This window comes from Amblyomma mixtum, chromosome 2 (genome assembly GCF_055824585.1).
Source record: "Amblyomma mixtum isolate Tamu chromosome 2, ASM5582458v1, whole genome shotgun sequence".
In the NCBI taxonomy this organism is placed as follows: Eukaryota; Metazoa; Arthropoda; class Arachnida; order Ixodida; family Ixodidae; genus Amblyomma; species Amblyomma mixtum.
The window spans coordinates 305596982-305611884 of NC_143013.1; positions in this window are offsets into that span (position 1 = coordinate 305596982).

Here is a 14903-nt window from a genome sequence, read left to right on the forward strand (position 1 = left end):
ATCCTTTGAGTGCACAGCGTATAAGTGGTTCCACAAACTCGTTCAATAAATCTTTCTTGTTGAATGGAACTAGATTCCCGAAGTCATCGTCAACGAAAGCGGCAACTTTAAATTCAGGCAGCTGATATCAGCCCACCTTGCTCCATTAAACATAAAACATCAATATATCAGCAAAAAAAAAAATCTTTCTGCTTGACTTAATTACGAACGCACGTTTTGATCTTGTGTCTACTACTTATTGTGACTCATATATCACATATTATTGTGTTCCTGCATATTGTTTTGTGCGTATTGTGCTTTGCAAACACTTTCTTTCGAATACACTCTGAACATATGCGCGTACGAATACGGTATTTTTTTCGTTTTTTTTTTCGAGTTGTGTTACATTACCGCCGCACAGGTTCACAGAATTGCATAAAGTTTCCATGCCTTTTTGTCTGTTTTTCGTTATATACAAATATGCAACAAATATATAACAAACGCAGGTTATCCTATAGTCGAAATCAAGAGGAAGAAAAGGGCTTCGGCAGGGCATGTAATGCAAAGGCAAGATAACCGCTGGTCTTTAAGGGTAACGGAGCGGATTCCAAGAGAAGGCAAGCGTAGCAGAGGGCGACAGAAAGTTTGCGGGGATACAGTGGTTGCAGCTGGCAAAGGACAGGGTTAATGAAGAAACATGGGAGAGACCTTTGCCCTGTAGTGGGCGTAGTCGGGATGATCATGACAATGATGATGATGCTTCTCTACAGGGCACGAATCCTGCGTTCGAGACGTGCTCATTTTGTGTGCCGCCTTGTATCACTCCTCAAAGGCGTCCTTTACTGGGTGGCGTTCGCTTCGATGGCGAAGCCAAGGGTTCGGTGCACCCGGTCGGCAAGATCGCATCGAGGATCCCGAAGGGAGACAGGGCGTCCCCGGGGACCTCCATTTTTGAAGTTATCGGCGAAGCCACACCGGACGACTTCAACGCTAGTGGGTTGCACTTGCGCTTATTCTTCGGAAGTCGCCCGCGGCCCATGCCGTCCATAAGTTTTGCGGGGCGGGGCGCAGCACGTCGCAGTGAGTCCCGTCGTCTTCGTATGCACCTCCTCCGTTTTATGCTGTTTAGCTGCTAGACTTGGCGACACAGCTGGTGCCTTACAGCCACTATGCGTGATTGAGCTGAGATTGGATGCCGAACCAAAACTTTTTTTAATGGCAGCACTAGGTTGAGGAATATGGCGGAAAGTGCTATCTTTCTTATCTTACCTTAACTCCTCCTTTGACCTTAATAGCACGCCTTTTCCAAAAGGCTGCACTTTGTGCGAATGTGGGTTTACCATCGTACGGTCTGTTACTTCAGCGTCACCGCTCGCAGTGCTGTGATTTTTACGGCAGTACCCACACACCCCTCCTGTTTCACACGGTATCATGACTGCACTCTTGGCAGTCCCTTACGTCACTCCTCTGGTGAAGCGATGTGAGAGGCTGTAGCTGTAGCATATCCTCGGCGCTGCTTATCCACTAAAGTATGTGACTTGAGAGGAGTTTCTATTTTGGGAGTTTTACACACACAAAAAAAAATTGCACTTATTTCCGCCAATATTGTACCACCAATCTTGAGTGTCTGGGTGAGCTGTTTGCGCTTCGACAGTTATTGCGGCAGTTATTCTTGCGAGAGCTCCCATAAGAGTCAGACAAACAAACTGACAAACATACAACGGATAAATGTGGGGAACGGCCACTTATAAATAAAGTCTGACTTGCAAAGAAACCTCTATCCACTTTCCTTCCTCGAAAACACGCAAAGATGGCTTCACCTTAGAAGCCTGCTTCCGAGGAAAGTGCAAGTACGGCGTGTCCCTTTGTGATTGCTAAATCGCTGGGGCGTAAAAAATTGACTGATGCGAGCACGAAAGAAGCGAGTACGCAAACCAGAGGTCTCGACACCAGAGTGCAACGTCAGATTGCGCAGCGATGCAGCTCTGCCAGTTCTTGCTGGCAATCGCATGGCCCGCCTTAGTTTGTCGCCAGCTGTACATAGGCGAAACTAAAGATTTCACGAGACGCCTGAGAGAACAACAGAAAGACTAAGAGGATTCTCGTGTGGGCTAGTTGGTTCATGCTTTAACAAACAGATTCACACAGCGCTAAGGAAGGAGGACAAGAAAGAACACGAAACACAGGACGGGCGTTTTGTAGCGCTTTGTGAATCTGTTTATTAAGCATGACAGCGCCCGTCCTGCGTTTTGTGTTCCTTCTTGTCCTCGTTCCGTAGCGCTGTGTGAATCTGTTTATTAGACAGAAAGACGTGCGAAGTGAAAAAGTAACAACAAACGATATCGCTGAGAGTCCGAAGAAAAGTAGCGAAGAGATTAACTCTGGCGAAGCAATGCAACACCGACTGAGTCAGAATGGAGAATGCTGCTGGCATCGTTGAACTGAAAACTCTAAGTAATCAGTTCAGTTCAGTTCAGTTTATCACCTTAGAAGTCCCCCGTAGGGGCATTACATATGGAGTGGGTTTTTATACAAACAGTAAGGATCATGGTAAACAGTTATAGAAAAAATGGTCAGATACAAGTTGCAAAAACGAAGATGGGCAGGTAGTAGAAGCGATTTCGTGGGGAAGGCCGTTCCAGTCTGGGGGGGTTCGGAAAAAAAATGAGGCAGTGAAGGTGGTGGTCCGGGCACGTGGACGTGCAACTTGAAGTGGATGGCTGGTTCGATATGATATGCGTGCTGATGCTGTGATGTATGGTGCTTGATTAAGGGACGAAAAGAAGAACTTGTGGTATAGTGAAAGGCTAGCAATGCGACGTCGACAGAAAAGCGGTGATAAACCAGATTCTGCTTTGATAGATGAAACGCTGATATTATATGAGTACGATAAATGAATAAATCTAACAGCGCGATTTTGAACTGATTCTAATGCGTCGGCGAGATATGCTTGGTGCGGATTCCAAATGGGCGACGCGTATTCGAGTTTTGGCCTGACAAGTGATTTATAATCTAGTAATTTTACATGCTCCGGGGCGTTTCACAGATTATGTTTCAGAAAGCCTAAGGTTTTGTTAGCTGCGGCGATAATGTTAGTGACATGTGTGCTCCAAGACAAAAGGGACTGCGCCGGCGGGAGAAGTACATGCATTTACATTTGTTGGCATTTAGCGTCATTAGTGAATTGTGGCACCATTCTGAAACGCTGATTAGATCGTTCTGGAGAGCAGTTTGGTCAGATATGTTTTTGATTGTGCGCGCAGTCGTCTGCGAACATTCGTATATTAAAAGAAATGCACTGAGGTAAATCGTTAATTTATATTAAAAACAGCAAAGGACCAAGGACAGATCCTTGGGGCACGCCGGAAGTTACTGGGAGGGGTCTAGATAAGTTACTGTTGATTAAAACCATTTGCGTACGATTGGACAAAAATTCCTGTATCCACATTATAACGTTAGGGTCTAGGTTCAGCAGTTGAAGTTTTAGTAACAAGCGCTGGTGAGATACCTTATCAAAGGCTTTCGCAAAATCCAGATAGATTGCGTCAGTTTGCACATTAGTGTCCATGTTAGTGTGTAAGTCATGAACAAAAAGAGCTAATTGGGTTTCACAGGAGAAACCTTTGCGGAACCCATGCTGCGAGGGATGAAAAAAGCTGTTACAGTCTAAGAAAGAAATAATTTGAGAGTAGATGACATGTTCCATGATTTTGCATGGCACGCTTGTTAGGAAGATAGGTTGGTAATTTAATGGAGAGTTTCTGCAGGTTTCTGTTGCCTGTTTTGTAGACTGGAACGACCTTTCCCACTTTACAATCCTCTGGCATGGTTCCTGAAGAAAGTGACTGGGAGAACAGCAATGACAAGTATGAAGTAACCGTGTGTCTCGTGTTCCTTAGAATTTTAGAATTAATACCATCAATGCCAAATGATGACGACAGCTTAGTCTTCTGGATTATGGATGAAATTCCGTCTTCACAAAATGTGATGTTTGGCATGGTACCTTCCATATTGGAATAAGGAAAAGAAAAGGGCATTTCGATTTCTTTCGTGAAAACAGTGGCAAATGCGGAATCGAAAGCGTCGGCACATTCAGCATCGGTAATGGTTTCTTGTAAATCATTGGTGAGAGTGATAGCGCGTTGTGGGTGAGGGTTTATTACTTGCCAAAACTGTCTTGGGTTACTGCGCAACAAATTTGGATGTGTAGTAGCATAAAATAAACGCTTTGCGCTGCGGATCGCAGTCAAATATTCATCTTCAGCTTCGTAGTAGGCTTGCCATCGGGATCAGCTCGTGAACCTACTAAGTAACGCGTATACTCGATGCATCCGATGCATCGCGTACCGGCGGCGGCGAAGTGAAGAACCACTGAGCTCACATGAAAGATGACTTCAAGGTAACGATGACAGTTATACCGCAGAGTTGACACTTGAATACTAGGAGGACATTTCTAACGAATTTACACGAAGGCAGTCGCCGGTTTACATTAAGGAATGAGTACGTCTGACCGCTAGCCCGCTGAGCATAGCGAACCATCCTCGGTCACCAAGTGGTATTGGTCGGCGCGGTCGAGTGAAGGGGGCCGAGTGGTCAGACGAAGAGCGAGAACGAAGATAGACTTAATTTAGTATAGATTGGTATTTACGGGCCTTAGACACGTGGTCTGGAAAGAGCCAATACACAAGTGCTCACACACATGGAGGCATGGCGACAAAAAGGTAAACCCGAAAACTGAAATTTGTGATACAGTACATACTATTCATTCAGTGTCAAAATCATTGAACCCATGCTGCTGTCCTATCCCACCTTTGTCGCAAAAAAATCGGGTGTAGTGAAACACCGAGGTTTTTAAACGGATCGTAAGAAGAGCAGAACAGTGCCCGAACAAAAAATTTCTTTTCATGAAAACCAAATCGATTGCTATTATGACAATTTAGCACATCGCATGGATGCACTCAACTCTGTCATGATGATGAGTGTGAGTGGTGTCGAATATAACGTCCTTCACAGCACACCTACCACTTAGCAAATTTGAGCCCAGCACATCGTATACCACGCCATTATGAACATCATCAACAAAACAACGCATAATAGTTTTCCACCCGCTGCACGAGGTGCGGCGAACGGGGCCCCGTGCGAGCATTCAACGTGCGCCATCGCGCGAGCAGAAGAAGAAGACCTCCAGAGGCGCAAGCAGGTCCTGCAGTGCTCCCGACCAGACCGTCAGCCATGCAGAACAGGCGTCGCTCTGGTAGCCGCTCGAAGAAAGGTTCTTCCCAAGGGCTGCAGCCCTCGTCCAAGCGGCCGTCGGTGTCCGGCCATGGCCTTGAACCGCGGCGGATTCCCTCCGACAGCAAGCTTGGGCACCGCATCATCGCTCCAAGGCCGCTGCCCGTCGAAAGCACCGAAGAACCACAGGCCAACACGGTCACTTCGTTCCGCGCCGATGCCTCTTCCACTGCGCTCGCCAAGCAGGCCATGGACTCTTCAGGCCCTCAACTGGAAACGCACACGACTGCTTCCAGGTACGGCGAAACATGTTTGTTGCTTGTTTGTTTTAAGGGAGTTTAACATCCCAAAGCGACTCAGGTTATGAGGGACGCCGTAGTGGAGGGCTCCGGATATTTCGACCTAGGGTTCTTTAACGTGCACTGACATCTTACAGTACACGGACCTCTAGTAGCGTCCATCGAAATGCGACCAGCGCGGCCGGGATCGAACCCACGTCCTTTGGGTCAGTAGCCGCACACCATGACTGAGCCAACGCGGCGGCCGGGAGAAAGGGGGGAGGCTAAGGTTGTTGCTGTTGCGACTGAGACAATGATGAAAAGGAAAGTGCACGGGCCTGCCGACTGGCTCAAGCCGAGCCACCACCGCTGCCACGTGCAGATAGGAGAGAGTTGAAAGATAAGAGGAACGAGAAAAGAGAAAAGGACGCGCGTCGCAACAACCGGCGGACGCTGTCTGAAAAAACAGATAAGCGGCCTTGGGAGGCTAAGGTAAAGTCATGGCGGAATAGCACCTAGCTCCAAGTGCATCTACTAGGGCCGGCTTCTAGTAGGGCCACGCGGTTATCAAGCGGTTAAAAAGGCCTAGCTTTTTGATCGTACCAGTTATGAAGTGAAAGGACGTGGAAAGTAAAAGAATTATTATCCGAGGTAATGTCTCTTTGGCTACCCTACACGTGGGGAGCGGCACAAATGCAATAAACGTAAATTTGAGCTCGTTGTGTTAACGGAACGCATTCGTATAGCCTTGGCTCCTTCTTTTGAATGTAAGCAAAGAACATTTGCAGTATGCGAATGATTGACGCATTAGCCTTTTGCTTTGATGGTGTTCTGAAAGTCAAGGCCATGGTCTCAGTGTCTTGCCCGTCGTTAGGGGAATTGAATCAATCAAGATTAAACTACTGATAAAACTACGGGATTATCGAACAGATCGAACTGCGAGATAAGACTTCCAAACGCTAGTTATGATATCGTGGTCAAAATCTAGAAGAAGAAACGACCATGGGCAGGACGTATGCAATGCGAAGTCATAACCGATGGTCTTAAAGGGCCCGTGCCCACCCCAGCGAAGCAGACACTCTCTACCTCTCTTTGAGCGAGCCTCCTCTCCTTCCATTCCCTCCTCGAAATTCTTCTCTCCCGCTCCTCGTCGAGTAGGCTCGGCAAGGCAAAATCACCCCTTCGTTCTCCGGTGTAAGCCGGAGGCGTGGTGTCTGTGGAGTGCGTCACAGGGCGACGTCATGGCCCCGCCTTCAATAGAATTCTTTTCTTGGTTTTTGCATTTTCTCCGCACACTGAACGATCGAGAGGCGCGATCGGCTCGACCACCTAGACTTGTTAGCGAGCGCATCCTTTCATACATCTGTTTGTCATTCCCAGTTAACGAGCCACCTTTTCATTTTCTTTTAGGCCTCCCCACCGTTTCACGAGCGGAGGGGCGGAAGTCGGCTGTGTTTGAAACACACGGCGAAGCGCGGACCCGGCAACCGCCCGTTTGCTTTTCTCCATGCGTGTTTGTGTTCTGTGTGTTTGTGTCTTTTCTCCGCTCCAAAGCATATGTCATTCATTGGAGTCAAGGCGTACGCAAGATGCACGAAAGATAAGCGGTATGTGTGCGGAGCGGTCAAGTGGGCGAGCGAGGGAAAGGCTCTGCTGCACTACTAATTAAAACCTTGTTTTGGGGGGCTCGCATAGAAGAAAAGAAACTGAGAAGGGAGCGCGCACGCAGAGCGTCTCGTGACGTGATCACGGCGGGGGGGGGGGGGGAGGGGGGGGGGGCGAACCAACTCCCTCAGTTTTACTATTTTTTTACTTTTTATGGCTAGGGTTCAAGGCTGTCGCCGCACGCTCCCTCCGCAGTTTTTTTTTTTTTGTTCCTTCATGCGGGTTTGTAGGCATGAGCCAGAACAGAAGGCGCTGCGGAAAGCCTTGTGCAGACGACGCGACGCCAAGGCTACGCCCAACCTTCTCCCGTCAGTCAGAACGATGCACCAATGGAGTGCCTTTAGCGAAAGTAGCCCCCCTTGACGTCAGCGGGGTGCAGAGTAGTGGGCCGGGCCCGTTTTTGAAGGAAGGAAAGAACGAACGAGCTTTGATTTGAATTTTCGCAGCTTTTCGGGGCGCGCATGGCTCTAGTATTTTGCAGAGGTTATCTTCGATGCCTCATCTATGCAGTCGGCTTGTTTTTCAAAAATGTCCGGACCCTGGGCAGTGGCCCTTTAAGAAAAACGGACTGAATTCCAACAGAAAGGCAAGCATAGCAGGGGCCGCAGCTGGCCTATATGAGCGGGTTAAGTGGAGAGATATGGGAGAGGCTTTTATCCTGCAGCGGTGGGGTTTCAGTTGGCAGTCATTTGCAAATGACGCTGTGCTAAGTGGTGCTGTAGCCAGTCTGCGGCTGTAGTAACATGGCTCTGCCATTTCCTCCGTGTTATTAGGAAATCCGTCCGCAGCGTTAGAAAGGAGAGCGCTGAGGCTGGCAAACTGGTCACGTCCCCATCTTCGACAAGTAAGAGCAGCTTGAAGACGTTTGCCACAAGCACTGATCATGAGCCGACACCTAAGGTGAGTTCGTCTGTTCCTTCCGTGCAGTTTGCAAATAAGCTGGACAGTTCGCTTCGTAAACTTTTTTGCCGCATTAGAGATTAATAAGAGATTAATGTTCCCACTACGTGCCAATATTAGATTTAGAAAGTGACGAGAAAGACGCAGAGAGGGCCTATTTCTCACACTCCTAGACCGCAAAGGCACCGTCTCTAGCCAGAAAGCGTTTCGGCCTCTCCAGCCACTGCGATAACTATCTTTCTCAATAAAGATAGCCACGAAGAAGACTTGTCAGGATGCAGCTTATGAAAAAATAAGACAGCCTCAAAACTGCCCAAAAGGTTGGAGAGGAGGAATAACAGCGAACTTGATAGGACTGAAGAACGAGAAGAAGACAGGACGAGCGGTCTGCGGACGAGTCCTGTCAAGTTCGCGGTTATTCCTCCTCTCCAACATGTCAGACCAACTGGCCCAAAGCTTCCCCTTGCTGCCCAAAAGCATCATATATGCATCAAGGTCTCCTTTACGAAACAGAATCACAAATTCAATATTTGTGGCGCATATTTGGCGGGGATACGTATCCGGGAGTATGACTGGCTTTTGCCAAACACCGCGTCTCTATGACGCTTATTCTAGGACCCTTTGTGCCACAGGTTGTGCACACACCCCCTGTACCACAGAATGTTTGAAGTAGCCAGACTAACTTAAAAATTCAGAGACATCTTTGTAACAAGAGTGCTTAATTTTATACTTCAGTGATTGTCTGACGAATAAACCAAAACTAGTGCCAATTGATCCTTATAGTGGCCGGGCGATGCTGTCTTTGGCTCGTGTCTGACTGTAGAAGGCTCTCACTTTGCAGTTGAAGTTCAGCACCGATGCGCTTGAAGGCGACGAGCCCAAGAGGACCGGCTTCGCGACCTTGACCGGCTCTTCCCCGGGTCATCGGCGTCCAGAACGCCGAATGGGGACGCCCCGTTGTGGCACGCCCGAACGTATGGTACCAGTCACGTCGCAGGAACAGGCTTCGCCGACTTACCGCGGCAGCACTGGGTGAGCGCCGTAATTACCCTGTAACGACGCCCACTTCGGTAAAACAGATTGGAAAAGCAAAGTTCCCTATAGAAGCTCGAAGCGCCATCTATTCCTGTCTTCGTGCATGTGTGTCCTCATCGCTCTTGGGCAGTTCTCTCTCACTGCCTACGCACGACAGCACGTTGTCCTGTGTGCCGTCTTAGCGACGAGTGTTCGTAGACACCGCAGCCATTTTCGCTCTTGAACAACAGAAAGAATGTCTATGATGGTTGTCACGAACGATGGTGAGGGTAACAGTGAAACATATTATTTTTGGACCTTATGCCTATAGAATGTGGCAACTGTCAACGCCAATAGATTTAACTTTCACCATGTAATAATACTGGGACTGTGCTTAGCGAGGTATCAGTATCGCTCCCTATTCTACGCGCATGCCCAAGCGAGGCTTCATTTTCACGAGGAAGGTTCCGCTGGAATCCCTGACATCACGTGCTGTCGCATGGACTGCCAGGCGGCAGCACCCGTTTGCAACTCACGACCCTGACAGCAGCTTCGAGCGCGTAAGAAACCGCTACATCTATTCGTCATCATGTTGTGAGGCATGATGGATAGCTCTAGGAGTGCATGTGATCAAGCTTGCCTTAGTTACGAAAAGCAAATCAGGAGCAAGAGCTACAACGAATACTGTATAAGCGCCGTTACTCCATATGTTTCTTACCGTACATTACCTTATACTGTTACGAACAGACAATGAAAGGCCTGAAGGTGGTGTCGATGCACCTTTGAAGCCAATAAGACTTTGCGGTAACCTCTGGCGATGCCGACGAGGTTGAAAGTACAATGAGTACGCGTGCTAAACTTGGTTATTTATTATGCGAAGCATATTAACGTAGGTTTCGGGCCTTCGCGCGGTGGCCACCATTGACCTTGAAGTGAGATCACATGATGTGACGTCACGTGATGACGTCACACCGGCTGCAGATGGGGCCTCATATCGCGCCGTCGGACGTCGCCCGGCGGAGGCCTCCACGCTTCGGTTCGCGCCGTTACAGTGCTCTAGAACCTTGGGTTCTAGAGCACTGTAGCGCCGTCGCGCGCGACGCGGCGGCGGCGCCACCATCGCTGCATCATGTGATATGTGACTTCACGCCAGGGATGAAGCGGCGCGCGCCCGCCGTCGCGTCAGTCTCTGTGCCCGCAACCGCGCCAGCGTCTTTGCGCCGGGCGTGTATGCGGTCAAGATGCCTCCAAACGCTAAGGACGTTAATAATAAGAATGCAAAACGAAGGCTGCTTCGCATCCACTGGGCTTAACCTTGATAAGCCTCCTACTTTTTTTGATAGTGCAGTGGTCTTGGTTCAAAGATCTTGCGCGGAAGAATGGATATATTTCTTTGAAACACAAAATATTCAAAGACAGATATGTAAACTTATTTGCCGTCACTCGCAGCATACAGAGACAGGTGTTAACTTTCTCGACAGTATTGTGGTGTACGTTGCAAAACTGTGGAGAAAGCTACGGAAGTTCCGCACAGCTTTCCATGCTCTTGGGTCCGTGCATGAAACACTTGGTATGAAACACTTCAGTGCCACCAAATAATTTTGAAAAATTATTTATTCTTGTCTAGTATAGCCCCGTATAAGCAAACCTTTCAAAAAAATTATTAAGAAAGTATTAACATGATGCTTACATTAATCATTTTGTTTTGAAGATTGCAAAAACTCTAATCATCGCATAGCCTGCACGTAACTTAATTTAACTCTTCTTTGATGGAGCTTTATCAGAGCAATCTCTTTGCCCATGCGAGGACTCTTTAATGAGAGAATGAAGACTCTGTCCCGAGTCGATGGCAGCGCCTCTCGTAATGGCTTGCTATGTCCCCATATGGTAATTTTGGGGGAACTTCTGTGACCAGTGCAGCCTTCAGAGGACACAGGATGCATGAATGAGCCGAACTGCGCATCCACGCAGGACTCACTTGGTAACCGTCGGTGTCTCCGTGATGCTCGTCGTGGTGATCACCGTGCTGGCCATGGTATTCATGTGGCCCCGTCGCAAGATCCCTGAAAGCAAGTCTTCCAGCGGAAGCGTGGTACCGGACGGCAGCACCTCCGCGCCCGCCGCTTACGCGTGTGCTCCTCGCGAACAGCTGAGCGTATGGATCAGTGGCGCCGAGATCGTGGGTGCAAAGGGTCGCTCCGCGAAACGCGGCTCTGGCAAGAAAACTGTGCGGCATTTTTTCGGCATCCCGTACGGCAAGTCGACCAACGGCGCTAGTCGCTTCAATTACTTCGAGCCGTTTGACATGCCGGTAATTTTTCTTTTCCCATTTCTTAAAATATGTCGCTTCACAGTGAAATAAAGCGTAAATGCTGATTCACGCAAAGAATATCTTGCAATGGTATTTGTGTTGCAGTTTCCCAGCGACATGCTGAGGGAAGCTGAAGAATTTTTTGTCGGAGAATCCGATGAGCTTTAAGGGTTCGAATGCATGAAGCTTGAAGGTAAACCATGGATTTTTTTTTTATGCAAGCTGTTTAAAGTAATGACGTAATCGCCGCTGAAAGCCGAGAAAAAATTTAGGCTTCTGTGCACATCCGGACGTTGTGCGGAGAAGACAGGCAATGACGATATGTATTGGCGCTGCTTGCGCTCGCGGCCTGCCTCGCTTAACCGAGTGGTTCGAATCAACGCATCGCGCGGTTTACCTTCGGTACCGTTTATTTTCTTCACATAAGGTGATTTTTGCTTTATAAATGCGCCGCTCCCGTTGTCGCCGTAGCTCAGCGGCTTTGTGGATCCGCTGCTAATTCCAAAGTCGCCGGTTTGACTCCTCGCTCCTGTAGCAGCAGTTCGATGGAGGCGAAATGCAGAAAACGGCCGTATACTGTGTCATCTCAGCGCATGTTAAAAATCCTAGGTAGTCAAAACTCGGAGCCCTCTGCCACGGCATGCCTCATATCCCATGCGGTCGGTTAGGGACATTAAACCTCACATGTCGCGTATCTACCCCTCCCCCCCCCCCCACCCCCTCCAGCTCCCGCGCATGGCGTCATCAAGCGGTCCTCAAAATTCGGAGCCCTTTGCCACGACATGCTTCATATCCCATGCGTCGGTTAGGGACGTTAAACCTCACATGTCGCGAACCTACCCCTCTCCTCCCCCCCCCCCCTCCATCTCCCGCGTATGGCGTCATCAAGCGGTCCTCAAAATTCGGAGCCCTTTGCCACGACATGCTTCATATCCCATGCGTCGGTTAGGGACGTTAAACCTCACATGTCGCGAACCTACCCCTCTCCTCCCCCCCCCCTCCATCTCCCGCGTATGGCGTCATCAAGCGGTCCTCAAAATTCGGAGCCCTTTGCCACGACATGCTTCATATCCCATGCGTCGGTTAGGGACGTTAAACCTCACATGTCGCGAACCTACCCCTCTCCTCCCCCCCCCCCTCCATCTCCCGCGTATGGCGTCATCAAGCGGTCCTCAAAATTCGGAGCCCTTTGCCACGACATGCTTCATATCCCATGCGTCGGTTAGGGACGTTAAACCTCACATGTCGCGAACCTACCCCTCTCCTCCCCCCCCCCCTCCATCTCCCGCGTATGGCGTCATCAAGCGGTCCTCAAAATTCGGAGCCCTTTGCCACGACATGCTTCATATCCCATGCGTCGGTTAGGGACGTTAAACCTCACATGTCGCGAACCTACCCCTCTCCTCCCCCCCCCCTCCATCTCCCGCGTATGGCGTCATCAAGCGGTCCTCAAAATTCGGAGCCCTTTGCCACGACATGCTTCATATCCCATGCGTCGGTTAGGGACGTTAAACCTCACATGTCGCGAACCTACCCCTCTCCTCCCCCCCCCCCCCTCCATCTCCCGCGTATGGCGTCATCAAGCGGTCCTCAAAATTCGGAGCCCTTTGCCACGACATGCTTCATATCCCATGCGTCGGTTAGGGACGTTAAACCTCACATGTCGCGAACCTACCCCTCTCCTCCCCCCCCCCCCCTCCATCTCCCGCGTATGGCGTCATCAAGCGGTCCTCAAAATTCGGAGCCCTTTGCCACGACATGCTTCATATCCCATGCGTCGGTTAGGGACGTTAAACCTCACATGTCGCGAACCTACCCCTCTCCTCCCCCCCCCCCCCTCCATCTCCCGCGTATGGCGTCATCAAGCGGTCCTCAAAATTCGGAGCCCTTTGCCACGACATGCTTCATATCCCATGCGTCGGTTAGGGACGTTAAACCTCACATGTCGCGAACCTACCCCCCCCCCCCCCCTCCATCTCCCGCGTATGGCGTCATCAAGCGGTCCTCAAAATTCGGAGCCCTTTGCCACGACATGCTTCATATCCCATGCGTCGGTTAGGGACGTTAAACCTCACATGTCGCGAACCTACCCCTCTCCTCCCCCCCCCCCTCCATCTCCCGCGTATGGCGTCATCAAGCGGTCCTCAAAATTCGGAGCCCTTTGCCACGACATGCTTCATATCCCATGCGTCGGTTAGGGACGTTAAACCTCACATGTCGCGAACCTACCCCTCTCCTCCCCCCCCCCCCCTCCATCTCCCGCGTATGGCGTCATCAAGCGGTCCTCAAAATTCGGAGCCCTTTGCCACGACATGCTTCATATCCCATGCGTCGGTTAGGGACGTTAAACCTCACATGTCGCGAACCTACCCCTCTCCTCCCCCCCCCCCCCCCTTCCATCTCCCGCGTATGGCGTCATCAAGCGGTCCTCAAAATTCGGAGCCCTTTGCCACGACATGCTTCATATCCCATGCGTCGGTTAGGGACGTTAAACCTCACATGTCGCGAACCTACCCCTCTCCTCCCCCCCCCCCCTCCATCTCCCGCGTATGGCGTCATCAAGCGGTCCTCAAAATTCGGAGCCCTTTGCCACGACATGCTTCATATCCCATGCGTCGGTTAGGGACGTTAAACCTCACATGTCGCGAACCTACCCCTCTCCTCCCCCCCCCCCTCCATCTCCCGCGTATGGCGTCATCAAGCGGTCCTCAAAATTCGGAGCCCTTTGCCACGACATGCTTCATATCCCATGCGTCGGTTAGGGACGTTAAACCTCACATGTCGCGAACCTACCCCTCTCCTCCCCCCCCCCCCCTCCATCTCCCGCGTATGGCGTCATCAAGCGGTCCTCAAAATTCGGAGCCCTTTGCCACGACATGCTTCATATCCCATGCGTCGGTTAGGGACGTTAAACCTCACATGTCGCGAACCTACCCCTCTCCTCCCCCCCCCCCTCCATCTCCCGCGTATGGCGTCATCAAGCGGTCCTCAAAATTCGGAGCCCTTTGCCACGACATGCTTCATATCCCATGCGTCGGTTAGGGACGTTAAACCTCACATGTCGCGAACCTACCCCTCTCCTCCCCCCCCCTCCATCTCCCGCGTATGGCGTCATCAAGCGGTCCTCAAAATTCGGAGCCCTTTGCCACGACATGCTTCATATCCCATGCGTCGGTTAGGGACGTTAAACCTCACATGTCGCGAACCTACCCCTCTCCTCCCCCCCCCCCCCCTCCATCTCCCGCGTATGGCGTCATCAAGCGGTCCTCAAAATTCGGAGCCCTTTGCCACGACATGCTTCATATCCCATGCGTCGGTTAGGGACGTTAAACCTCACATGTCGCGAACCTACCCCTCTCCTCCCCCCCCCTCCATCTCCCGCGTATGGCGTCATCAAGCGGTCCTCAAAATTCGGAGCCCTTTGCCACGACATGCTTCATATCCCATGCGTCGGTTAGGGACGTTAAACCTCACATGTCGCGAACCTACCCCTCTCCTCCCCCCCCTCCATCTCCCGCGTATGG